Raw genomic sequence first — 27,894 nt, 5'->3', positions numbered from 1 at the left:
ACCCCTAAGGAATAGATGTTCATGCATACTAAATGAGTTCTTGGAGAAATCAATATCCTAGCAAGGGAAATTCCTGAAGGCTTAAGAGTCTGGTTTTCCAAGAACTCGTTGTAACGTGGATGGACGAATGTAGGAGACCATGCCTGTATTTGGTTAGCATGGACAATGCCTAAATAAGGGCAATATGAATTGTACCTATATAAGGGCATAAATCAGGAAACCTATATACGGATATGTCGGCTTCCCTGTCAACCACTTGGAAGGTGGTGGTGATCTTGTGGCCTTCTGTTTTAACTTGGACGGTCACACGTATTGGATTTAGTCGCTTGTATTGTTGGCATCCCATTTTGTTAACGGACGCACCTATGTCGATCAATGGGGTGACCTGAGATCCAGCAATTTCCTGGGCACGTTTGGATTGTGGACGCCTCTTCTGTTTGAGGTCACAAGCGTACAAGATGAGGTAGCACTCGCCTTCCTCATCAGTGGATTAGTCCTCTAGATAATGTTTTTGTCTCCCTGGTGTCCAGAACATCTTTGGGTTTTCGGGGTCCTCCAGCTCCTTGGTTCCGCAGTCCCCCTCTGCATGCCACTGCAAAGTGGTTGGTGGTGCCACACTTCGAGCATGTCCATCCTTGCGCTGAGCATTCTTCTTGTGGGTGTTCTTCTCCTCCAGAGTATCCGCAGCGCGATGCTTGCGTGCTCTTGCCTACCCACCGTCCGCGGGTGCCTCTACTCTGGGTGTGAACTGCATCCGCTCTTTCCATCTTGATTGGGACTGGTTTTTCCGCCTGTTGAGTTATGGCTATGACCATTGCTGTCGCCCTCGCGTCAGATAGGTCGTGCGACCGTGCCATGATGAGGATATCCTCAAGGGTGATTCCTGGTTGTTGCAGGATGAAAGTCCGGAGGTTCTTGTTTCGACATCCCTGGATTATTTGGGCTCTTACATCCTTGTTCTGGTCGTTGTCTGTACATGTGCTCGCCAGCTCTCGCAGTCGCGCGTGGAACACATCCATTGACTCCCCTTTCCTCTGGCTGAAATCTTTCGTAATCTGGAATCAGTTGGGGATAGAAATGTGCATTTAGGGCCCTGACCCATGCGGTGTCATCGTTGGGTACCCCAGTGTTTGGTAGGTGAGCAAATAGCTTGTATTTCTCTTCCCCAGCGAAATGCAACAGCAGGGACCTCTTTACGGCGCCATCCGTCTCCTGCGTCGCTGTAAAGTAGTCTAGTTTTGAGGTTTTAGAGTAAGGTTCAAGGGTTCTCTTCCTGGATGTGATTGCCTTAAATCAACTGTTGGGGAGGCTACTCTCAAGGTATTGAACCATTTATACCTCACTTTCTAAGCATTACTTGGGTGTGCGACTGCCTCCTCTTCCATTTTACAATGTTCCTACATTCACAGATATCATTCTCAATACCAGGTAGCAATTTCCAATGTGTTCTTTTATTTATGCATTTTATGTATTTTCATAAGTCCATTATTCCTTGTAAAGTGAAGTATATTAAAAGATCTTGCACAGCAGACACGTGTTTCGCCCTACAGTGTCAGTCAGACCAGGGCTTTTTCAAGGCATATACGATAATGGCTTCATAATGTTCAGATCACTCTTGTGGCACAAAGAAAGTTCTGCATTTATAATTTTACTGCGGTCTGTACATTATCGATGAAGACAGGTCCGTCCACGAGTAATGCCCGCGACCGCAGTAACCTCTACACAATTTTCCTACTTCTATTTTCCTTCTCACTCCTGTAGTCACATTCTTTCTCTCTATTCTTTCCGGTCTGTGTCTTAGCGAAAGACACTATTCGAATAATGCCACAGATCATTCGCCAGTATATAACTGCGTCAGTGGTGTATTGCTACTCCTTGGTCCAAGGTTTATTGTCCATTTTGCCGTTCTGAATGTTCTCATGTTCTGGGTCCGACTCTGGACCAGCAAGATGCAGATCCCGATTAAGGAGGCAACGGAGGAGCTTTTTACTTACCATAATCAAACTGGGCGCCTGGTATGGTTTAATAAAATAAAGGTTTAGCTCTATAAATTGGGACTGGGTTTTATGTGGGAGGACCCGAAATCGATCACCAAAAAAAAGGAGTCTCATTTAAAAAAGAGATTTTGGGAGTTTATTGATTCCTCTTGTACTGAAGCTAGGATTACCAGTTTCCTAACAACTTGTTTTTTAGATATTAAAAGTTGTTTTAAGCTCAAACCCTATACGGATGACATTGAACCCCCCCCCCCCCAAGCACGTGCATATTGTATACAATTCAGAACTGGGGTTCTTCCACTGAACGCGCTGAGAAGTAATTGGAAGAATTCATCTGTAATCTCATTATGCCCCCTATGTAACGCTAGCCCTGAAACACTAGAGCACTTTATATTTTTTGGGCCGTTTTATGCAAAGCTAAGGAAAACCTGGATTATTCCGGCCTGTCGCGTGCTATCCTTCTCACGCCCTAAAGATGCACTGCGTGTCTCTACATCAGGCACAACTAGGTGGCTTGTCTTTACACTAACCAGATATATGCTCTATGCATGGCGGAGAAGGTCAAAATTTGGACTGAGGACGTACAATGAAAATTGGACAATCGCTGTGGAAGTGGATCTTAGGCCCCATTCTTGATCGGAAATTAATTTTGTGGCCCGTGACCAAACCTGATAGCATGGTGTTCCTTCCCTTTTCATTGTATCAAATTTATATTATAGGTTTTAAAGAATTGTTATATTTTTTTATCATATTTCTACTTTTACTTCTGTTAGGGAATTAATTGACATCCTCTTTTTAATCGTATGTTTTAAGTTTGAACTGAATTTGGTATACAAACAAGCAAGTAGATGATGTGTGTTTAGATGCCTCCCCTCACCTCAATGTAGTAACCCCCCCCCCCTCCACCCAGCACCTGCAATGGCTTTGGCACGACCGGGAATGTGTTCCACATCTCCCGTGCAGTATTTTCAAGTGTTGTGTTGTTGGAATTGGCCAGTTCCTAATAGAAAAGTGTACCGGGCCTCATACTGTGTAATACAAACTTTCCCAGGAAATAGTTCTCCTGCTAGATAGCAACCCCCGGCCCCAGCCCTCCACCGTTTCATGAACATATCTGCATCTATTGCAGTAAATGAAGCCAGTGCTTTATTTGTAAAACAAAGTGCGAGGGCTCTGACCAGGAGGTGGCTGCAACTTGCAACACTCATTGCCCCGTCACCGCTGCGAAAATAACTACTAACCATCTCTCTCCCATGTAAATGCGACAGTTCAGATTATTCCAGGTCCCCAAAGCTGAATGAATGGCAGGTATTAGCCAGTCTGTCAGTCAAAAATCTTTATTTCGGCCACTAGGGCCATAAAAGCACAGAAGGTAAAAACAGTACAGTATATACAAAATATAGCAGCATCGTATGAAATATCTATTTATGAATAGCACTTTATGTGTACATTCATGTCTAAGATCTTGAATTAACAAAGCCAGCTCTTCTAAACACCCTCAGATGGAGGGTTGTGCAATATACATACAATGCATGTCCTCTACATTAGCCGCGCGGTGGAGGACAATAAAGCGCATATGGACAAAGGACAGCTCATAAATGATACGTTATATAAGAAGCTGTCCAAATGTAAAATAGAAGTAGCTATTTCTTTTAAAAGGCAACGGCTATACCAAGATAAAAATGATAGAATAAAATTCTAAAAATGATAAAACACCTTTAGCAATGAGTAATTTACAAAAATGATAAATCAGCGGGACAATGGTTACATTCAATCAATTTAGGAGAGAGGGTACCTGTCCCAGAGTGCCTAGTAGATCGTGGTAGACTGTGGTTGGCCTGTGGGGTCTTCTTTAAGATGGCTCTACGGTCACTCCACATAGAGTACAAGTAACGCGAGATGGAGAGCACAATATGCGTGTCGGTGTTGTACTTAAAAAGCCTAAAGACATCAGAGCAGTGTCTAGACCCCAGGTTCCTACACAACTGTAACAACCAGCAAGACCTTGACCTCCTGTAAGCAGGGCAGAAAAAAAGGTACATGCATTTCAGTTTCCTCTACTTGTTCACACGCTGGACAATCCAGGTTACGGGGTCCCGACCACTTGTTGGTAAAAGATCGGAGCGGGAGCACCCCATGTCTGAATTGGAGGAAGAGCTTCTTCGCTAGACGCGACTGGATGTAATCTAGCGTTGGTACTAGGCTGTATTGCAGTTTTACTTCCATGAACCCAAGAGTTAGGCACCCAGGCTTGGTCCCCCTCCATAACTGGGCCAGATTATGTTCTCTATATGTCTCAAAGAGTGCCTTTATGGGTTCCTAATATAGGCCAGCCAAGGGAGTTTCCCCGCACCTTGTAGGCTCATAACATCTATCAACTCGTCTCTGTATAAGACTAGTTCGGGAGTACTCCAGAGGCATCGCCAATACAAGAGGGGTCTAGAGGAAACTACACCTGCAATAGAACTAATCCTGAGGTCCATTCTGAGAGGTATTAGGGGTGAACTAGAGGGGAGACCCAAGAGTTGCCTTGCAAACGAGTTCTCTATAAGTGATAGACGAGTAGTTGGACAATGACCCCATAGTTCTGCTCCATACAAGGCAGCGCCCCTTGCCTGTACCTTGTAGAGTTCAGCTACAGGACCTATCACTTTATGCGTACAGCTCTTATATACCTTTGCAATGCCCCCGTGGACTGGATCACCTTTAGGCTAGCTTTCTTTATTTGTGACCCCCATTCAATTTTTTCAGGTAATGTGATCCCCAAGTACTCGAAGATAGACACCCTGTCAAGGGCCCTTCCATCTAGACAGTGGTTTGGGCGATTGCTGGTGTTCGCATTAAATACCATATACTTAGTTTTTTGGAGGTTTTTGGAGATTGATCTCTGTTGGACTTCGCCCTTTTTGCAGGGTCATCCCTGAACTTTTTGCCTTCCTCCTATATTTTTTCTGACCTGTTGTTGGCTGTTTTATGACTCTGGGCACTTTACCACTGCTGATCAGTGCTAAAGTGCATATGCTCTCCCTATTGTAAATTATTGTACGAATTAGTGATTCCATGATTGGTTGGTTTGGTTTACCTGTCAGACCCTAGTACAGTGCACCAGGAGTGCCCAGGGCTGGTAAATCCAAATACTGCTGGTGGGCTTGCAGCACTGGTTGTGCCACCCACAGAAGCAGCCTGTAAAAGTGTGTCTAAGGTCTGTTACTGTCATGCTGACTGGGCAAGTGCACCCACTTCCCAGTCCCTAAACCTTCCCTTTTCTTCATATCAGACACCCCTATGGTAGGCCCAAGGGCAGGGTGCATTGTAAGGATAAGGTAGGACATGCCCTGGTGTGTGTGGCATGTTCTAATAGTGAATTACAGCCATTTTCGTTTTTCACTATTGCAAGGCTACCTGTTCTCCATAGGCCAGAATGGGCAGTTTGATTATTACATCTTATAATCCTAACTGACTCAGGGAACATGGTAGAAATTCGAATTTAGTATGCCTGAACTCAGAATGATAAAATACATCTTTTAGTGAAGTTGGTTTTAATATTCTGTGTTTGAAAATACTACTTTTAGAAAGTTTCTTGTCTAACCATTCATTGTGTATTCCCTGTCTGGAGTTTGAGTGACAGGGCTGGGGAATTCCAGGAGACAGGGTGAGTCCGCCCAGTGGTGAATAGAGAAATCTGCATCTAGATGGGAGGGAGGAGTTGCACCTGGGACATGAATAGGACAGTGCCTGCCCCCCACAGTGCTGGCTCCACCCCCTGTGGTGTGTCTGATGTCTCTGCCCTGCACTGCACTGTGAAAGGAGAGAAGGAATCACGTCAACAAAGTGCTCCAGGGCTGTGCATTCCTTCCACAATGCTGGCTCCACCTCCTGTGGGGCGTCTGATGTTTCTGCCCTGCACTGTGAAAGGAAAGAAGGAGTAATGTAAACAGAGTGCTCCAGAACTGGTTTGGACTGGGCAAAGGCCCCTCTGCCCTCAGAGGACAAAGGATTTTGGGGTATAAATATTGGGACCCTGGTCCCAAGAAATTAGATCACTTTGGGAAACAAGAAGAAACTCTGCTGAGGAGAGGAACCAAGAAGAAACTGAGGAGAGACTATCCCTGAAACTGGGGGATTGGCCTGCAGGGGTTGCCTACTGCCAAAGAGAGGAGAAAGGAACTGTGTGTGTACTTTTGCTCAACTTGTGAAGGATCTCCAAGGGCTTGGAAAAGAGCTTGCCTCCTGCTGAAGTCTCAGGAACAACAGACTTCACCCCCCCAGTGCCCTAGACTTCTTTGGAAGTGCCTGCTGCTGTTGTTGGGCCTTCTGAGGGACTGCGTGTCGCAAGGAGCTGGAATCGCGACTCAAGAAGGAGAAGCGTACCGCCATCAGAGCTGTTGTCGTCGGATCGCGTAAAGTGTGTCACCGCTGCAGCTGTCGCATCGAGCGGAAGCGTCTCGCATCATCCAGGAAGTGTCTCACAACGCCGAAGAAGCATGTTGCCATTGCAGCCATCGTAGCTGACGCATTGCACCGCATCAAGAGAAGAGTCTCGCATCGAGGAAGAAGCGTGTCGCCATTGCAGCCATCGTAGTTGTCGCATTACACCGCATCAAGAAGAGCGCCTCGCATCCACGGAGAAGCATGCCGCCATCAGAGCTGTTGTCGTCGCATTGCGTAGTGTGTCGCCGCTGCAAGCTGTCGCATCGAGCGGAAGTGTCTCATAAACGTGGGAGAAGAGTGTCGCCGGCAAGGCTGCTGTCGTCGCATCGCGTAAAGTGTGTCGCCGCTGCAGCTGACGCATCGAGTCGAGTCTTCTCCCAACATAGGAGAAGCGTGCCGCATCTGGAAGATCTTCACGTCTATTTCTTTGCACCAAAATCTTCATCGCATCAACATCGTTGCAACACTTTCGTTGCCCTGCATGTCGCATCTAAAAGGTACATTGACTTAAAGTGTCGCATTTAAGAACTAAAGAGAACTACGCAAAATTCTACCATCTAAAGTAACAGTATTGTGTATTTTTGTCGTTTAATGGTCTTGTGGTAAATCTATATAAAGAAAACTTATTTTGATATAAAACCTGTGTGGTGTCCATCTGTAGTGTTGTCACTTGATTACTGTATGTGTTCACAAATGCTTTACACCCTGCCTCTGAGATAAGCCTGTCTGCTCGTGCCAAGCTACCAAGGGGGTGAGCAGGGGTTATTTTAGGAGTGTACCCCTTTACCCTGACTAGAGGCGAGGGTCCCTATTTGTCACAAGTGCGTACCTGTGCCAACTAGAGACCCCCAAGTCTAACAATCTCCAAGCCCCTGCTTCTACAAAAGACTCTGAATGCATCGAGAGCCCTTTGCATGCCCATGGGGGATTTTGAAAGCAAGAGGGTATCGTCTGCGAACATTAGGGCAGGTATTTTATGGTTCGCTAGCCTAGGGGAATCAATATCTTTTCCAGTCAGCAAGGGCTCTATTAGGCCATTAATAAAAAGGGAAAAAAGAGTTGGGCCAAGACGCAGCCTTGGCGTACCCCTTTCTCTACAGAGAAGGGAGCTGAGAGTTCTCAATTTTTGCCAAACCTTATTTGTGCAAAGTTATCTTGATGTAGGTATCTCAGCTGATGATACTCTGGAGCTCCCATATCCAATAGTATACCCCACAATTTGTCCCTCGGAACTAATGCAGATTTAAGGTCCACAAATGTGAGATAGAGGCTGCCACCCTCTAAGATCACAGTTTTCCAATGGTGGAGTTGTAATCTAAAGATCTGATCAATAGTCTTGGCCTTACACCCAGCTTGGAGGGATGTGAGTACATTACTCATATATTATCTTCTATCCAAGACTGAAGTCGCCCCAGAAGTGCATGTGCAAATATTTTTTGACTTACATCTAGGAGACTAACCTTTCCAGACAGAGAGCATTGCTGATCCAGTGATGTGATTCACCTAAGCTGATCTTGGAGGTATGGGGTTCTCCATTCAAACCTAGACACCTTCTATTATAAAACTTCTAGCCAGGGGAGGGTGGTACACAAGGCGCTATAAGACCTGTTTCCACTATCATTATAATATAATTTCTCCCTTTGTGTTTAATGGAATTGTAACAATGCTGTTGGTTTAATTTCTGATCATTTGTCTGCTTATGTTAACCAAAATACTGCATCTTAGAGCACGTAGTTAAAAATAAACATTTTAAACTTTTCCGTGTCTCTGATTACTCACGTTGTGGACTGATATGAGAATGAAAACGAAAGAGTGTTCTTGATTCCCACCATTCCTGAGAGTATTCTAAGTCGCTTGTTCTGGGTTGTCTACTTCTGCCAGCTAGTTTTGGGTCCGGATATTGCAACTTATTTTTGTTAAAAAAGGTCACAAGATCAGTTATGACTGCTCCTATAGACCACAATGCTAGAGGATACAGGCTCCACCTAAGACTGGTTTCCACTCAGCAGATGAGTAGTACAAGTTGAGAGACGTGTCAAGGACATGCATAATGTGTGCTGTGTATTCTGGATGGTAATAGAAATTCAAAAAGTGATAAAACATCTTTGATCAGCCTTCTTCCAAGTAGGTTGTTGGGTGCATGTGAATCTACAACACTACACGCTACAAACAGATGTTTGGTAGGTAACTAACGTTATTCGTTCATAGCATCTGGAGCACTGTTTAGTCAGTGAGAGTCATAGGATGCGAAGCTTCAGGCCCCCAGATCCATCTACCAAGCCAAGAAAGTATTTAATTTGGGAGTGGAACACCCCAAATATCCCCCATGAAGCTACACCCCTGCGCAGCAGCATGTGTGGCTGTATAGACACATGCTTTGCATAGACTGCGAAGCAGTTTCCTCAAAAGTGGGGTCTAGAGGGCAGATGATGCAGATGTATGGAACAAAGTTCTAAAAAACAGTCTTGCAAACCATCGCCTGTTGGCGGACTAGAATACCCACACAGTAGTATTTAGTGAACATGTCTTGTGCTGACCAATTACGCACTTTGCCTTTGCCTAGCAAGTCCGGATGCCTTGATGATCCATGTCACTATTCAGGATTTAAAGGATCTTTACTTTATTTTAACAGCGGTCATGTAAACATACACAGTAATCATAGAGTTGTATAAGAATAACTGTAAATCGCAGAGTTCCAACATGAACTACATGTCCCACAGAAGAATGTCCAATAGCCAATCTTGAAGACCTATAAACATGGTGACCAATATAAGCACCACCTCTTCTTGCTGCGAGGACACCTTGAGATCCAAATAGCTAAGTCTCATTCTTGCTTTTGATCTGAAATTGTAAATAGAACACTAAATCTCTTTCCTTTACATGGTGGGGTACATTGTCATCAATATATCCATGACAACTTTAAAGAAATACATTATCAATACTAAAACATGATAGGAATTAATTCAGTCACACAATTAAAGAGGGGAATAAACTTCGTCTTCGTGTCCTTAATAGAATTGAAAATTCTTGGTCATGAATGTTGTGAAATTTTCAATTATATGACCGGACTAGTGGTTTCAGATTATGCAGGTTTTATAGCTTCTCAACAATTATTGAAAAGGGTTTTCTAACAGGGTTATGATAGAATTCTTTGAACATAGAATCCCACGACCAGTCTGCCATTTTGATAGTTTCTTCCAAACAAGCACCAACTGCAGATTATTTTGAGGCCATGGCTCTACCAACAGAATGAGCTCCAAAGATGGAGATATCCATGGCAGCTTCAGCGAGAAGCCACTTCACTCACCTTCACCCAAGACAAGATACAGGAGCAAAGGGATGGCACAATGAAATGAGCAATTGACCATTCAGAAATCTTCTGGGAGGAGCAGTGATTTTCCTGTACTTTCTAAGGCATTGGACCACACACAGTTTTGGGTCACTCAGAAGAGCAGGAAACACCACCTGTTTGGTTGCTGATTTGGTCCTTTTGGTAATACGAAAAGTCACCCCATCTGGGGTAAACGGCATAGCTGACAGAACCAGGGCTCGGACATCTAAAATGCGTTTACAGGAAACTAAGCAAAGCAGACGGGTTAGCTTAGCTGACAGTTGTTTCCTTGAGAAGAGGGAATTCTCTGGCAAGGATTGCAGACATTTAAGATCCAAAGAAACATCCCAAAGATCAAAATATCTAGGCTGAGGGGGAACAGGAAATCTAATTCCGCTCAAACATTTGGACACAAACGGATGTTCTCCAATAGGTCTGTTAGCCACAGTAAAATGACCAGCAGAAATCACGGATCCTTAGGAATTGACCATTGAGTAAGGAAGGGCCTCTTATACAAGAGAAGCTAAAAAAATTAGTGATTTAAACTATATCAGCTGCCACGAGATCCAAATCCCATTTCAAGCAACAGCATGACTATCTTTTCCAAGCTGCTTGATATCTCTTGTGACTGGAGCCTGCCCAAGTCTGGTAAATGAGGTCGAGAGCTTGTTTTAAAATGGCTGGCACTTGCAAATGTCTCTGGAAAGTCAGTCTCAATTAATGGGTCCTGAAGATGTTGTTACCCTAAAGGATCCAGGAGATTTGAGAATCATGGAAAGCAGAAGAGGACAATTGCAAGACAGCTCTGAAGAAGTGAGAACCAAGTCGGGGTTCCCCATAGGGGAGTAACCAAAACCAGGTCTACCAATTGTCGTCAGACTTGAAGGGCTACTCACAGGATCGGGAAGGAGGAAAGGCATTGAACAGTCCAATGCACATCTGCAAGAAGATGTCCGTTGCTTATGCTAAGTGAAGCTGTCTCCAGCTGAAGGATGGTAAATGGTAGGTTGATCATGATGCAAAAAAGATCCATATGACACGGACCCAGTACTCGCATAATCTTGAAAAAGAGGGACGGATCCAGCTTCCACTCGCTGGAGCCCTTGAGTTAATGGGCGTTTCAGTCTGCAATTGCATTCTGATTGCCCAGAAGGTGGATTGCTATCACTGAGACTTTATGATGGAGGCAGTAGTTCCAGAAGTCTTTGGCAATCTCTGCCAGAAGACGTGAATGCTTCCCTCCCAAAAGATTTATGTATTGAGCGGCTGAAACGCTGTTTATCTTGAGCAGTTTACAACATTGGAGGTGTTGAGGGGAGAAGGATCAACTTTCAGATTAACCTGCGAGCAACTCTAGACAATTGATGTTTAAAGACAGTTCAGATTGAGACCCCCTACCGCCAGGGGTCAGGTTGCCACAACGAGCCCCTCTCCCTCAACGGCAACAACTGGCATCAGATTTGATCACCATGTCTGGAACAAGGCCAACAATGGCCTTCCTTTTTTATGCGTCCATTTGATCAAGTCACTGTTGAAGTACCTGTGAACGTCTGATGTCAATTGAATTTGGTTGGAATAAGAAAGGCCCTTTTGCAAATGAGAGACGTTTGCAAGAACAATAATGAAGAGGGCTGGGAACCATTGCCTGGATGGATGATGTCAGGAGTCCAACCAGTCTTGCTAACCAGTGAAGGGTCAATGTCTGTTTTTCCAATGTAGTGCGTATTTCCTTCTGGATTGCTGTGATCTACTGGACAGGGAGAGCCAGGGTGGCTGAGACTGAATCTACGGCAAAGCCCAGAATAACATCTGTTTGGATGGTATTAAATATGATTTCTTGTATTTAATGACAAATCCTAAGAGGAAGTATTAGGGCTAGATGTTCATTAAGAGTGGTTTCTAAAACATTAACAGAAAGTCCTCTAGGTAAACGATCAGTCGGACGCCCCTGGCTTTGGGATATTCCAAATCAAGCTTGAGCAGCTTGGTGAAACACCAAAGAGCTGAGGACACCCCCAAAAAGGCATTGGACAAAATTTGTAGAAGTTCTTCTTCCATGGAAACTGTAGAAATCAACATTGTGGTGGGAAAAGTGAGACTGCCAGATAGGCATCTTTCAGATCGAGACGGACCATGAAATTGCCTTACCTTAGAAGGTCTCTCAGCAAACAGATAATCTACCATCATTTTAAGATGGAAGAGATACAAGTATTGAACTTCTTGAGATAGATCACAAGATGGAAGACTCTGCTTTTTTTTGTCCACTGGAAAAATGTTCATTATGAAGCTGTTGGGGTAAGGCGTACATTGCACATTAGCCTTTTTCTGAAGAAGGTAATTGATGTATTGGTCCATGAAGTGCTGTTTTAGAACTGTGAAATGAAGCTGTTTGGGAACAAAGATTTGGTAAGGAGTAGCATAGAATTCCAAACGAAAACCCTGAAATGTGTGCAGGATCCATGCATCTGTTATCAGACTCCTATTTCTGTATCAGAAGAATGGGGGTGTCTTACCTTGGAAGCTTCTGCGATGGTAAAGGCGAGAAGTGAAAATGGGGGATCCCCTCGGTAAGTCGTTGCTGTTTGAGAAGTGGCATTTGGATTGGCCTTAGAAGGAGTCTTGGTAGAAGGACTAATTGCTAGAGTGGTCCCGGTCTCGACCAGCCCTACTGAAAAGCTGGGATTGGAACACTAAGTGCTGCCTGAGCTTTGTCTAGGAATGTAAATGTATTGACAAAGCGCACCTCCTCCTTCACAAACAGACTCCGAACGTAGTCCTTCAGCTGAAGGACCAGCCTCATTGGTTGCCAGTTCATAAAGTTTGGATCTATCAGGAGAAGAATAGATCTCCAGCCTTCTGAAGATAGTGCACAATTGGCATTACCCAATAAACATATGGCTTGTTGAGCCCGACTAGCCAGCACTTCAGGATCAAAGGACCTATGTTGCTCTTTTGCAGGGAAGGCCAAATCTAGAATCTCTGCCAAGAGACCAGAGATGTCAAGAAGCTTCTCATGCCAAGCCTTCCAGGAACAGTCTATGCCTTTCTTGGGGTCCTTGATGAATTTCCCCAGAAAGGTTGAACTTTGTAGTCGATATCCAAGTAGTGGGTTTACGCACCTCTAGCAGTATAAGCATGCACTTCCAGTGTGCTGAGACAACAAAACTCTAGGATCTCAGGTGCCAAATAGCAGGTTGAGAATCTTTATCAGAATCTGCCACTGAACTGGTTGAGAAGGTCCCACCTGAGCAGCTTCTCACGTAGGCTGATGGACATCTCCAGAAGCATGGAGTACTAAGGTTTCCAGGCTCAGGCTGAGGCAACTAGGAGTGTCACAATCACCTGCCTTATCGTCCTCACCACGTATGAGAGGAAAGCATAGGCAAATATCCCAAATCCATCAATTCATTCATTGGGCCCTACCCATGGACTGCGGGTACCTAGCGGCGAAGTGTTGGCACTTTGCGTTTAAGGGTCTTGGGTATCATTATCATAAGGATCTAGAGAGTCAAAGGCTCTGTAGGTCAGAAAAAGTGTGGACTTGCCTTTCAGGCCACATTTAGATGGTGACTAAGGTGTTGTGAGAAGCTGTGGGAGTGATTGGGGGGAGGCTGGGGTGGTGGGCTTGTGCCTTTGTCACTTTGTTTCATACCATGCAAAGGCCTTGATACCTTAAACACGAGCTACTCCTCAAAAGTGAGTCTTGAGGATCCTGCTGATGTTCTGGTGCATGAAGAGAGTTAACTAGTTGGAGTCAGAAACCACTGGCAGTAGGAGGAAGATGGGAGCCTCTGTAGTGTCTGATCTCAGCATTGAAGAATTTCAGCGTTGGTTTGGTAGCTGCTTTTGGAGTTTCTCAAATCAAAGGCAGGATACTCAACGCCTGCAGGTTGTAGTTCAACTTAATTAGGTGTTTAAGGCTGCTGTTTATCTGCACTGGATGTTGGAGCCAGACCCAAAGGTCTTTGCTTTTTATTCCTCGGTTCTGGACCCAATGCTTAACTCCCGCAGGAGGGGTGCTCTGCCTGTGCACTTTTTGGGTTGAGGCTTGAATACATGGTTTTTGGGCATTGGTCCTGCAGATTTAGGTGTGGTTCTGGTGTGAGGACCAGAAGGCATGCCCTGCACCACAGGAAGGACTGTGGCCTGCTTCTTCCTCTGTATTGAGTGTCTTGCTCCCTAAAGATATCCGGGGTCTGTGAGGGTTGCTGCATCTTATGATGCACCCGGTGCCAATCTATGGCTTCAGAGCGTTTTCTTGCATCGGAAGGCGAGGCAGGAGTCACTTGAGGTCATCGTGGTTGGGTGAGAGACAAAGGTTGCAAACACTATGCTGGTCTGACCACAGGTATTTGGTGTTGCACCTCAGGCAGAAATGGAATGTGCATAAGTTCCAAAGTACCCTCCCCTATGCATTCTCCAACAATATGACCTGGATTTCGTCGAAGGTCAATGAGAAGTGGTTGGTGCTGGTAGTCAACCATGAGTTGCAGAGGAAGCAGCTGTGCAAAGAGAAACAAGCAGCAATTTCCAGGCCCAACACTAGTGGCAGGAGTGTATCTATATATAAAATATACACATACATACACACATTCACACGTGTATGTATGCGTATATATTTTCACTGGGGAAAAAACAAAGGTTACAGGGACGTTATTGTTAGGAAATAGAATTTAAAAAAAAAAACTTACAAAAATCACAACAAAAACCCATAGGTTACAGGGACGTTATAGTTAGGTTCAGACTTTACATGCACAAAACCATAGAAATTCAGCTTTTATAGCGAATTTCAAGTAACTATAATTCGTGGCCTATGGTAAATATAACTCGCACCCTCACCATGCAGTTTTCTCATCAATAATTTTACTGCAAATGTTACAGTGATATCAATGATGTAATTAGTTGTGTAATATCTGGATTAATGAGAAGTGCATGGCAAGGGTGCGAGTTATAATTACTTGAAATAACTAGCTATAAAAGCTGAATTTCCATGATTTTGTGCATGTAAAATCTGAACCCAAGTAAAATGTCCTTGTGGCCATTGTTGTTTTTAGTGAATTTCTAAGGGTTTATGTATGTGAGTGTATATGTATGGGTGTGTGTGTGTAGAAATGGAGTGCATTATAGTCTGGTTATGCAACCTCACCATGTAAAGCATTTAAACAGCACCAAAACAATTGAAGAAATCAACACGACCCTCAGGAAATCTGACACCAATTTATAAAAACAGACAGAATTTTTATCAAAAATCTAGACACCACAATGAAATAGATCAACTCGGGGGTCTCAAAGATATAGAATTTACAAAGTATAGTAAATCAAAATATTTCAATCAACTGCAAACAAGTATTAGAAAATTCAACAAATTTGACACTTAACTGTTTGAGCAAATACCTTTGGCTAGTTGTATTGTGGTTGGTTGAAATTACTTTAGGCGACCAACTCTGGCAGGGTGCCAGTCAGGGGGACCTGCAAGTTTCTTAAAAACATTTAGCTCAGTAGGTGAAGCAGTCTTCAGTCCGTTCCAGGCACCGATACCCCTTCCTGTGGTGATTCCCTAGGGGAATTAGTCTTCATACAAAGGATGCAGGATGCTGAAGATGTTTAAGGATGCTGTGGGTGCAATGTGGTCAGCAGTGATCTTCCTGCAGCTGCTCCTCGGGCCACGAAGGGAGTGAAGGGATCTTGGTCATAGGGGCCGACATACCTCGAAGTCCTCTCTGTCCTGGTAAATGTCCAATAGCCACTGGGCTACAAGTCGCCCTGTATCACGGTCTCAACCAAGTCATTCGCTGGGTGATAACTCTTCTTCTGGGTGGCCAAGCTGCACTCCAAAGTCTCTCCTGGGTCCAGTGGACTCTAGTGCAACTTTGATTATCAGGTTCTGGTCTCTGGTGCTGCAAGGCGGCGGTCTGAAGTTTCTGGGCAACCAACTTGCCAAGCAGGCTTATTTGGCCCTGTGCTGTGAACAGACGGTCAGCCAACAGAACTTTGGATTCTCTTGCTTTAGAGGCTCTGGAGCAGACTTCTCCATTAGCAGGATACAGCAGCCAAAGTCCCTCTCCTTTGCTAGCCACCAGGGTCAGCAGATTAAGTCCACTCTGGTGCAGCCTCTCTGAGCCAGTTCCATGGTGGCTCTGAGCAGCAACGCTTATACAAATGAATAGTGTAAAGCACTTAAACAGTACCAAAACAATTGAGGAAATCAACAAGACAAAAAAAATCTGACACCAATTTATAAAAACAGGCTGTATTTGTGTGCATTTTTAGACATGAAATGATCACTGGAGGGATCTGGAGATCTAGAATTTACACGGTATAGCAAATCAAGTTATTTGACTTAACCTTGATTGAGCATTGTCAAATTCAACGAACTAACACTTAGAAACGTTTTTACCAAAAAGTTTGGGCTAATTGTAATGCAGTCACTTAGTCACCTTAGGCCACAAACTCCAGTAGTCAGCCAGTCAGGGGAGCCAGCAAGGTCCTCAGAAATAGTCCTCTATCAGATTGAGGCACTTTTATCATTTGCAGGGCTTTCTTGTGAAATAGGGCCTGATGCCAGGTATGAAAGATGCTGAAGATGCTCCAAGGATGCTGTTGATGTGATGCGTTCAACGGGGTCTTGCTGCAATTAATCGTCAGTCCTAGAAGAGGGTGACCCTGTCCTGGTCAAGGGGGTCCACATCCCTCGAAGTCTTCTCGGTGCTGGCAGAAGCATTGTTGCCACTGGACTACTGGTTGCTCAGTATCACGGTCACAGGCCAATTCTTCTTAGGTCGATAACTCATCCTTTGGAGGTCTGAGCAGCACTCCAAAGACACTATCGGGATCAAAGAACGTGTGTGCAACTTTGTGTCGGGTCCGGGTCACTGGTGCCGCACAATGGCAGATTCAAGACTTTGAGTTACCAACTGGCCCCAGCAGGCTTCTCAGCTGTTATGTCCCTGTGGGAACAGGAGGCCAGTTCACTGACCCTTGGATTCTCTTGGCTTTGGCTGGGCTCTGGAGGCGACTTCTCTTCGATCAGAACCCAGCAGGCACAGTCCCTCTCCTTTGCTAGCAATCAGGTTCAGCTGGTGCAGTCCACACCGGTGCATCTTCTCTTTGCCTGTCCCACCGTGCAGCAGGGCAGTCCTTCCAGTCTAGTCGAGATAACAGTTCAGGGTGCCCTACTTGTGCTGAAAAAAAAACCCTCAGGTCAAGATGCAGCTGGTAGCTAACAAGTTACAGGGTTCCATCCCACATGATGACCACTTGCTGCTAAGTGTGGCATCTGGGCATCCCAGGATGCACGTTCTACCCACTTCCAATGTGGCAGGATGCCTTTCCTAGTGGCTGGAGCTCCCTAGCACAACCCAGAGGTGTGGCTACCATGGGGGCTTCATGCCCCTGTAAACCCGCTTCTGCAACTGGTTTCCCCTCTCCTGTCCCAAATGCAGCTCGTCTGCTTGCACAATGGAGAGGCTCCTCTCCCAAGTGTTACCCATTTGCTCTTCAAAGGCAGGTACTCCTTTGAAGGGCGCCTTTTTAGCCAACACCCGTGTGGCTTCCTGCAGGAGGGAGGGGATGTGAGAAAGTGCCATCTTTCTTGCATGGTATGCCCCCACTTCTTGCTGAATTGCTGATGTACTTTGGCAGGAGCCCAGGGCACACTCAGTCAATCAGGTGCCCAGGGCCTGTGTTCCTTCCCTAAAACTGTATTGAAACCAAAACCCAATTGGCATCTCTGGCCACATGTCAGCCCCTGGTAAATGGTACCCTAGGTACCATGGGGAACTGTGACCAGAGAAGGCCCCTAAGGGCTGCAGCACTTATTGTGCCACCCTTAGAGGCCCTGTACCCTGACACCCAGACACTGCCTTTGCAGGCTCAGAGTTGCACCCTGAAACTAACCCACAACTTGTGTCCTGACTGAGAGGCTGCCTAGGCTGCCACCCAGCAGACATGTTGCTGGACCCCTGGGTAGAGAGCCATCAGCTCTCGTGGGCCTGCAACAATGCACATCCTGAGCGAGGTGCTAGGTCTCCTCCCCTGGATGGGCAGGGGAAGCTTCTAAGGCATGTCGCCTTTGTGAGCCTCCCCAGACCACTTGCTGTACTCAGCAACCGGTCCCCACCGGTTCTGGCCCCCACTCTGGCGGAAAGACTGGCGGGAAAACCTAAGTGAGGAAAGGGGGTGTGCCAGCCTCTGCCAACCCGACCCCTCAGGTGGGCGAGGCGACGTGAAGCACAACTCCAGTCTCTCGCCATCTTGAGGATGGGGAGACCTACCCAATCAGGACTAGGCTCCTGCCCCCCCCCCTCCCACTGGAGAGTGGCAGGATAGGGGGTGTACCCATCGGTCCATGCCGTTTACCTACCTGTAACGCCCCTAAATTTAGTATTTAGTGGCACCCTGAACCTTACTGCCTCAGACCCCGATTCCGAAACAAGAAGAACAAGACGACGACAGAAGACCTGCCGTGCAGCAGCTAACCATAGGACGACACCAACTGACTTGGTCCCATCCCTACAGGCCTGTCGCTCCTCGAACCTGCTCCTGCTAAACCCCGGCGTCTCCAGTGGTCAGCAACCTCGAAAAACCCGGAGGACCTGACTGCCTTGCTCATCTAAAGACTGAGACTACCACGAGCAGTGGTTCTGCTCAAACAGCAACAACCCCTGGTGCCAGCCAGGAACCGCGAATCCAGCACACTCTGCACCGGCCGAGCCCGGCCTGTGCCTAAGTGAACAAAGACCACGAGGAAGTCCCCCTGGTGACTGTGACCAAGAATCCAGCACCCAAGGACCCTCCTCGACGCTCCTGACGACGCCTGCAGCCTCAGAACCAGGGACCCCTCCAACTGCGACCAGCAGAGCGTAAGATTTCCCAACGCCAAAAGACACCCCTGCACCCGGCGCCCTGCGGCCCCCTGTGCCCAACTCCTGGGTGCCTACATAACCTACAGCTTCCCAACTTACCTCTCGAAGTGGTGGTCGCACCTGAAGAATCTCCGTCCCCGAGCTTGCAGCCTTTGTTCATCTTGCAGCTTCTCCATTGAAATGCATTGGGCGCCCGACGGTCCAAAAGCACCCTGCACCCAGCCACCTGAGTTCCCCTGGAAGTGCAGCATCTGTCTGTGTAAGTGACCAGGAGCCCAGCTCCCACAGCCACGTGGCCTGCCTGCTAGCAGCCACCAACCAAAGGCCCCCTGCCCGCCACAGGCTAACATTGGGCCTACTCTCTCTGCACCCGGCTGCCCCTGTGCCGCTGAGGGTGTAACTACTGTACCTACCTGACCCTGGGAGACCCCTGAGTCTATGCCCAGAACCTTAACTCTGCCAGTCGAGTACTTACCTGAAAGCCGATAACCTACATTTTCTTCATAGGGTAACATGGACTGGTTTTCACTTGGAAATTCTTCTAAGTATCGAGTTTTGAAACTTTAAAATATTCACAAAAAATCAGTCGAACAACGAAAACGAAATTACTCACCTGCTACCAGGAGAGATCCCAGTGCTGGATCTTGGTGCCCAGCACTGACCCTGAAAAGTAATTATAACTGCGATTTTCCAATAACCAAACTTTCCTCCATAGGATAACATTGCCTGGTTTTTGCTAGAAATTCTTCCAAGTGTCGATTTTTGAAACATACAAATATTCCTTAACAATCGCCTGTGTAACAAAAACAATTTCTTTCAACTGTTTACAGGAGATGCACCAGGGCTGAATCCAGGATCCAGCCCTGAGTAAGAAAAACCTATGAAAAATAATTAATATTGCATTTACTTAAAAATTCCCATTGAGCTCAATGTTATAATTGTGTTTTAACTTGTGTTGCCTATTGCAACAACTGTAACTATTGCATTTAAAAGTCTATTGCTATTTGAAAGTATTCAACTAGAACATTGTATTCTAAGAAAGTATTTTGATACCTGTTTGTGGTTCTAAAATAAAAACAATATATTTTTTATATACAAAACAATTGGCCTAGAGTTCAGTTCTGGAGTGTGTGAGACCATTTGCTGACTGAGTGTGTACTTCAAATGCCTTACACTGTCCTCTGATACTGTCTTACTGCTCGGCCAAGCTACTACTTTAGAGAGTAAGGTTATATCTGACTTTAACCTCTGCCAAACCTCTGGGGACTGTGGACTCTGTACACACTGAACCTTACTTTGATGCAGTATATACAGAGCCTCTTTCTTACAGGGGACACCTCCTTGACGAGCAGGCCCCTATTGTATCCTTTCCTGGGAGTTGTTAGCATGTCTTCCCAGCAGAGTAGAAAGCAGTCGCTTAAGATGCAGACTGCCACATGTCACATTAATTTTGGCTTGAGAATCAAGTCTAGCTTGATATGAGGAGTTGTTTGATACCTTGGAATATCAACATTGGTTGCACCATTCAGGAGCTAACACAGCTGAGAGATCAGCATGTAAACTTGCACTCACCAATAGTGCAACCAAGTCTCTCCACAGTAAATATGAAAGGTCTGCTATTTTTACTGCCATGCATGTAAAAAAAAAAAAAAAAGCTCCGCCTGTGGTAGGCCTGCCATAGGAGTGACTTACACATATTGCAGAGGGAAGTTTGGCTTTGCCATTGCTTTAAATGGTAAAGTCAGACTAGCATTTTAAAGTTCCTTTACAGTCTGCAGTGGTGGACTCAGAGACTTGTTTTATCTGTATCACGCCCAAGGTGGCACAACCAGTCCTGTAAACCCTGGGGTGACTAGCTTACATGCCCTGGATACCACAAACTTGGGTTCTACAGGTAAGTTAGCCTATGCCAATTCGGACTAGCCAATGTAACATACACATTTTTGGGCCATCAGTCTAAAAATATGGGGGTAACTATACAAAAAGAGACAATTCCATATATATATATGGCAAATGCTACTTAGTAGTATGCATCTGTTCTTGGCATGTAGAGCTGCAGATCCGTACACTTTGCATTAGATCGCCATCTGGTGTTGAGCTTGGATGCTTGCACCTTGTTGTTGTCTTAGAAGTAGTCTTTTGTAGTCCCGAGATAGGGGACTCATCCCTTGGACGATAGTGCGCATGGGCATCGACTCCATCCTCAGATTGTTTTTCGCCATGATGGGAAATGATGGAGTCAATAAGAAGTAGAAGAGATGTCCATGTGAATGTATCTAATTAAGATAATACTGGAATGGATACAGGTCCCGGGGAGGCAGGCGGGCGTGGACGGATCTGCAGCTCTACATGCCAAGAACAGATGCATACTGGTAAGTAGCATTTTCCGTTCGAGGCATATGAGCTGCAGATCGTACACTTTGCATAGACTGTACAGCAGTGTCTCCCCTAGCGGTGGTAACCTGTATCCGCTGCAGTAGTTTGAAAAAGTGTTTTAAGAACAGCTTAGCCTACGGAAGCTTGTTGCTTAGCCTGCACGTCAACACAATAGTGTTTGGTGAAGGTGTGTGTTGTAGACCATGTTGCTTCTTTACATATGTCATCTAAGGGGATGTTCCCTAAGAATGCCATGGAAACCCCTAGTTTGCGTGTTGAATGAGCTCTAGGGGGAATTGTTAATGTGCGTTTAGCCTTTTGGTAGCATATTTGAATGCATTTTACTATTCACCTGGCAATCCCAGCTTTGGAGATGGGGTTACCTTTATGAGGTGGGGAGAAGGCCACAAACAGTTGTTTTGGTTTTCGAAAGGGTTTAGTTCTGTCGATATAATAAAGTAGTGCCCTTTTTTGTCTAGTGTGTGAAGGGCTCTTTCTGCTACTGAGTCAGGGTTTTGGAAAAACACCGGTAACTCAACTGATTGGTTAAGATGAAAAGCTGAGATGACTTTGGGAAGGAATTTTGGATTTGTTCTAAGAACCACTTTGTTGCGATGTATTTGTAAGAATGGTTCTTGTATGGTTAAAGCCTGGATCTCACTTACTCTTCTGAGAGAGGTAATTGCAACAAGGAAAGCTACTTTCCATGTGAGGAACTGAAGTTCACATTTATGTAGAGGTTCAAATGGGGGACCCATGAGCCTGGTAAGAACAATATTTAAATTCCACACCGGAGAGGGTGGTAATCTGGGAGGAATTATTCTTTTAAGGCCCTCCATAAAGGCTTTAATCGCAGGCACTCTAAATAGTAACAAGTGTTGTCTATTTTGTAAATAAGCAGCGAGTGCTGCTAGATGTAATCTTATGGACGAATACGCTAAATTACATTTTTGCAAGTGTAGCAAGTAGCAAATGATGTTCTGGATGCAAGCATCCAGCGGATCAATACGACTGTTGTTGCAGTAGATGACAAATCTTTTCCATTTTACTGCATAGCAAGCTCTAGTAGTAGGACGTCTGGCTTCTTTAATGATATTCATACAGTCCGGCGGAAGGCTAAGATAACCAAACTCTAGGACTTCAGGAGCCAGATTGCTAGATTCAGCTGACCTGGGTCGGGGTGTCTTATCTTTCCACAGTTCTGCGTTAGCAAATGTTGGGGAGAGGCATAGTTTTTGGTGTGGAACTACTGAGAGTTACAGTAGTGTTGTGAACCACGGTTGGCGTGCCCATGTGGGAGCCACCTGGATCATCTTGAGAGACTGTTGTTTGAGCTTGCGTACCACTACAGGAATTAGTGGGAGTGGCGGAAAAGCATACACAAATCTGCCTGACCAATTCATCCATATTGCATTGCCTTTGGACAACGGGTGTGGAAACCTGGCGGCGAAGGTTGGGCATTTTGCGTTTGCGTGTGTGGAGAACAGATCTATTTCTGGTTGGCCCAACATTTGAAAAAAGGGTTGAAGAACTTGGGGATGAAGTTTTCATTCGTGTATCTGCCAACTTGGCACATCCGCAATCTGATTGTGAACTCCTGGAAGGTGTTCTGCAAGCAGGTATATGTATTTTAGAATGGCCCATCTCCAAATGCTTTGTGTGAGCTGGGACAGCTGCAAAGAATGCGTGCCCCCTTGTTTTTGTATGTAATACATGGCTGTCATGTTGTCAGTGCGGACTAGGAGTCTTGTGTTGTAGATGTACTTGGAATGATTTTCGTGCTAGGAATACTGCTAGTAATTCCAGGTGATTGATATTTATTTAAGTATTTATATAGCGCACATCGACCCAAGGGCATCAAGGCGCTTGAAGAATCGGCACATAGTGTAAACTGAATGTCACATTTCCAGTCCTTACGCGAGGTTACAGGGAAAAGAGCCATGTCTTTAGACCCTTCCTAAAGGATAGCAAATCAGAAGCATTTCTCAAACCAAATGGTAGCTTATTCCACCATCTTGTAGTAATAATGAAGAAACTTTTTCCACCCCATCTCTGAAGACGGAACGTGGGCTCGGCAATTAGCTTCAGTGAAGTCGACCGAAGTGTTCGTCCAGGGATATGCCATTTAAAGCGCTTTATCAGGTAGCTGGGACCTGAATTTTGTAATGCTTTAAAGACAATGCGTAAGGCCTTAAACCTTATGCGCTTCTCCATAGGTAGCCAGTGCAGAGTGTTGAGGGCATGTTTAGCTGATGTATGTTTGGTTAATCCAAAGAGCAGTCTTGCGGCGGATTTCTGAAGTACCTGTAGCTTAGCTACAACCGATTTGTTTACTCCAACCAGAAGCCCATTGCAGTAATCGAGTTTTGATAACACCAAGGCTGACACCACAGTTTTCTGTAGGTTTGTTGGAATAAAAGGGAGCACTTTCCTTAGGATTTTCAAGGTGTAATAAATAGACTTAGTAAGCATTTTTACGTGCTGGGAGGAGAGGGTGGGGTCCATAATGACTCCAAGATTTTTTGCCTTGGGTGGCTGGGACGGGGACAGCTCCCAATTCTAATGGCCACCAGTCTGAGGACCAGAATGTTGTATCCTTGCCGAAAAGTAAAACCTCTGTTTTATTTGAGTTTAACTTAAGGCAATTTTCGGCCATCCATTCGCTAACTCTTCTCATGCAGTCCTTGAATTTTAGTGCAGTGTCCTGTTTTTTGCTTGAGATTGATATAATAATCTGTGTGTCGTCTGCGTATGATACCAGTTCAAAACCATGAGTTTTGATCATACGAGCCAGGGGAGCAACATAAATGTTGAAAAGGGTAGGGCTCAGGGATGAGCCCTGGGGCACTCCACATGGGAGCCTAAAGCATTTTGATTTAAGACCTCCTATTTCAACAAAACTTTCCCTACCAGGCAGGAATGACTTAAGGAGTGCGAGGGCCAAGCCACCAACTCCTGCCTCACGAAGCCGATCAATTAAAATGCCGTGGTCTACCGTGTCAAAGGCAGCTGACAGATCTAGCAGTATCAAAGCTGCCGATCCTCCTTTGTAAACTGCCAGTCTGATTTCCTCGGTGGCGGTAAGCAAGGCAAGTTCAGTACTATGTTGGCTTCTAAAACCATACTGGGTAGGATCTAGGACCTGATTTTTCTCAATAAAGGCACCTAGTTCCGGATTCATATGTTTTTCCAGAATCTTAGCCGGTAGAGGTAGGCGGGAGATGGGACGATGGTTTCCTACATCAGTTTTGTCTAGATTGGGCTTTTTTAATTAAGGTAGAATAGAGGTCTTTTTCCATAGCAAGGGGAAAGTTGCAGTTTTAATGGCGGTATTTAAAACCTCCATGAGAGGGCAGGCGAGTGTCTCAACTAACATATGGCTTATTTTCGGAGGACAAGGGTCCAGTGGGCATCCTGACCTAGTTGCTACCAGAATCTTGGCGGTTAGTTCATGAGACATTAGTGTAAAATTTAAAAGACAGAGTGGGGTGGGATCGGGGGCGAAGGTGGATATGTCTAAAAATGAATTTTCAATATCAGTTTGTGGGGCCTGAACAGTTAGTGCGTTGACCGAATGGGCCGTAAATGTATTATAAATAGCAGAGACTTTATCACAAAAATATGAAGCCAAATTGTCACAGAACGCTTGATCTGTTGTGCTTTGACTGGTCTCCTGTAAATGGCTAAGTTTCAAAACTGTAGCAAATCGCTCCTTAGAACTGTTCTGTGCCCCTTCTATTTTTTCTGAGTAATATCTGATTTTAGTGTTTTTAATCAATTCTTTATATTGTGCCAAACTTGACTTGTATTTTTCTTTTTCCCTAGGGTCATAATGTTTGCGCCAGCCTCTTTCTTGGCTACAGCAGAGTCTCCTTAATGATCTTAGTTCTTCGGAGAACCACGGTTCCGTGGGTGCAGTCCTGCTAGATTTTCCAGCTCTCTGTGGGATAGTTATATGAGCTGCTGCTGAAATCCAGTTATTATATTGTAAGCATGCTACTTCTGGATCTGTAGAAAGGCATGGTTTGCTCTGATTCAGTTGATCAGTAATTTATAGGGATTATTTAAAAGCATCTTTTAAAACTATCCCCACAGACATACATGCCGAGGTGATCTCTTTAAAGATAGCAGCCAGTCATGTCTTCTCGTTCAATGGGCTACTAGTTTACAGGCCGCCGGGGTCCAGAAATAATTTTCTGCAAACCATGGGCGAGCTCTTGGAATATAAAGTAAATTCTCAAAACTTCCCCATTTTAGGTGATTTTAATTTTCATTTAGACATTCCAAGGCTTGGTGCAAGCATCCAAGCCCAACACCAGATGGGGATCTAATGCAAAGTGTACGATCTGCAGCTCATATGCCTCGAATATATATATATCATGTTTCAGTTGCAGGTATATCGGTAATGTAAATTTCAAACATTCAAGAATTAATGAATTGATGGTATGTCACAATATTTCCTTTTAAATGCCTGCATTTAGTTTTTACTAGTGAGCTTTTGTCTTTGGTAAATATCTAGTGCTTTTGTTGATTAAGATTTTAAAACAATAGTATTTCCTCTATGTCTATGCTGGCGGTAGACGCAATGTCACATGGTATAAGGATTTCTAATTTAAACGTCACTAACTTGCTACGCGCTCATGTGATCATTCAGAGTAAAAGACTCTGAAACGCGTCAGGCCAGGGATGTCACGACGGGATCGGAAGCTGCCTGTTTGCAATAAATAAAGGAAGTTCCTTACCTGCGGTGATGTGTGGCCTCATTTGCTAGGCAAAGTTGGTTACACATATATATATATATATATATATATATATATATATATATATATATATATATATATATATGTGTATTATCTACTGGCGGTCGCCAGTAGATAGTTATAGTTAGGACCGTGTTTCCATAGGAAATCTCAAAATTCTATTTTGAATAACTTTGGCGCCGGTTGACGAATCCTCGCGAAATTTTCAAAACTAATGGGGCGCTCCGTTCAGCTCCTACCCTGAAAGTCTCGGGGTGATTCGTCAAGCGGGGGCCGAGAAAAAAGGGGGGTCCCAAAACACGTTTTCCCCATGCATTTTTCCATAGGACCTTTAGACGCAGCTACAGCCCGAACGGCTGAACGGAATTACTTGAAATTTGGCAGAGAGGTAGCCATAAGGTCAAGGAAGTGCCTTTTGCAGGTCTGGTGTAAATCTGTTCAGTATTTCCTGAGAAAATAGCATTTAAAAGCATATCAATATCTATACACGCGCACCGTGCGCGCACTGTGCGCGCACCCTGCGAGCACCCTAACGTGCGCGAGCGTAATTCTGATTGGTGGTTACATGTTAGTCAACGTTCGAATCGGTCGAAATCAGGAAGTGTCGGCCGCCATTTTGTTTGTTTTCATTGCGAGAGTGAAAAAGGAAGGTGGCGAACGTGAAAAAGGGGGCAGGGTAGAGAGTTCCTGACCCCCTAGCCTTTGTCAGGTGGTCCCTGAAGGACCCCGAACGCAGAAAATTATTATTATTTTTTTTTAAATCGCGGGGTGCGCGCATCGCGCGCGCACGGTGATAACCCATAAAAAAAAATTTAATACGTAGTTTATTGTAAAATAAATATATAAAAAAAATAATACATAAATAAATTAGCATTTAAAAAACCTTGCAAATTCACTTAAAAAACCATAGGTTTCACACACGTTATAGTTAGGTGGATATTTCACTCGTAAAAAACCAATGAAATTCCCCCGTTATAGTTAGTTCAGATAACTATAACTCGCGCGACCGCCACTCTATCACAAGGATGATGTCATCAGTGATGTCATGAGTGATGCCACTGACCATGTAATGAGGGATGTAATATGTGACGTCATGAGCAGTGGATTGCGGGCGCGCGAGTTATAGTTATCTGAACTAACTATAACGGGGGAATTTCATTGGTTTTTTACGAGTGAAATATCCACCTAACTATAACATGTGTGAAACCTATGGTTTTTTAAGTGAATATATATATATATATATATATATATATATATATATATATATATTCACTGAAAAAACCATAGGTTTCACACATGTTATAGTTAGCTGGACATTTTACTGATAAAAAACCAATGAAATTCCCCCGTTATAGTTACTGTAGGCAACTATAACTCACGCGACCGTAATCCTCTGCTGATGCCAATACTGTATTTAGACACTTATTTGCCCATGTCTTCTTCCATTAAATTTTAGCTATACATATATTACAAATATTTTTTTTTCATAAAGACACGTATGTCATCAGCAGAGGATTACGGTCGCGTGAGTTATAGTTGCCTACAGTAACTATAACGGGGGAATTTCATTGGTTTTTTATCAGTAAAATGTCCAGCTAACTATAACATGTGTGAAACCTATGGTTTTTTCAGTGAATTTGCAAGGTTTTTTAAATGCTAATTCCTAACTATAACGTGTGTGAAACCTATGGTTTTTTCAGTGAATTTGTACGGTTTTTCAAATGCTAAGTTACTTTACGCCATTTGTGGCGTGCGCGCCCACTTAACGCAGTTCGTTCCGTGCGCGCACGGTGCGCTTCGCGCACCGTGCGCGCACAGTGAGCACGCGGTGCGCTTCGCGCACCGCGTGCCCACGTTACGCTAGATGGGCCATGAACGCACGATGCGCTTCGCGCACCGTGCGCACATGGAGGACATATGATGAGCATCGTTGTGACAGGTAAAATATATGTTTTGCATTTAATGTAATAAGCCATGCACAAATGGTGCACTGCGGGCACCATTTGCACACGGGGTGGGGAGAATGTGCATATTTTTTATTTTTTTTATTATTTATTACCGTACGCGTACGGTAAGCGTAATCGGCGAAATTTTCGAAAAAATTAAAATTGCCTTTTTTCACTTGGGGGATCGTT

The sequence above is a fragment of the Triturus cristatus genome, chromosome 3_1, assembly GCF_964204655.1.
Source record: "Triturus cristatus chromosome 3_1, aTriCri1.1, whole genome shotgun sequence".
NCBI classification, from domain to species: Eukaryota; Metazoa; Chordata; class Amphibia; order Caudata; family Salamandridae; genus Triturus; species Triturus cristatus.
This window is presented reverse-complemented; position numbering follows the sequence as displayed.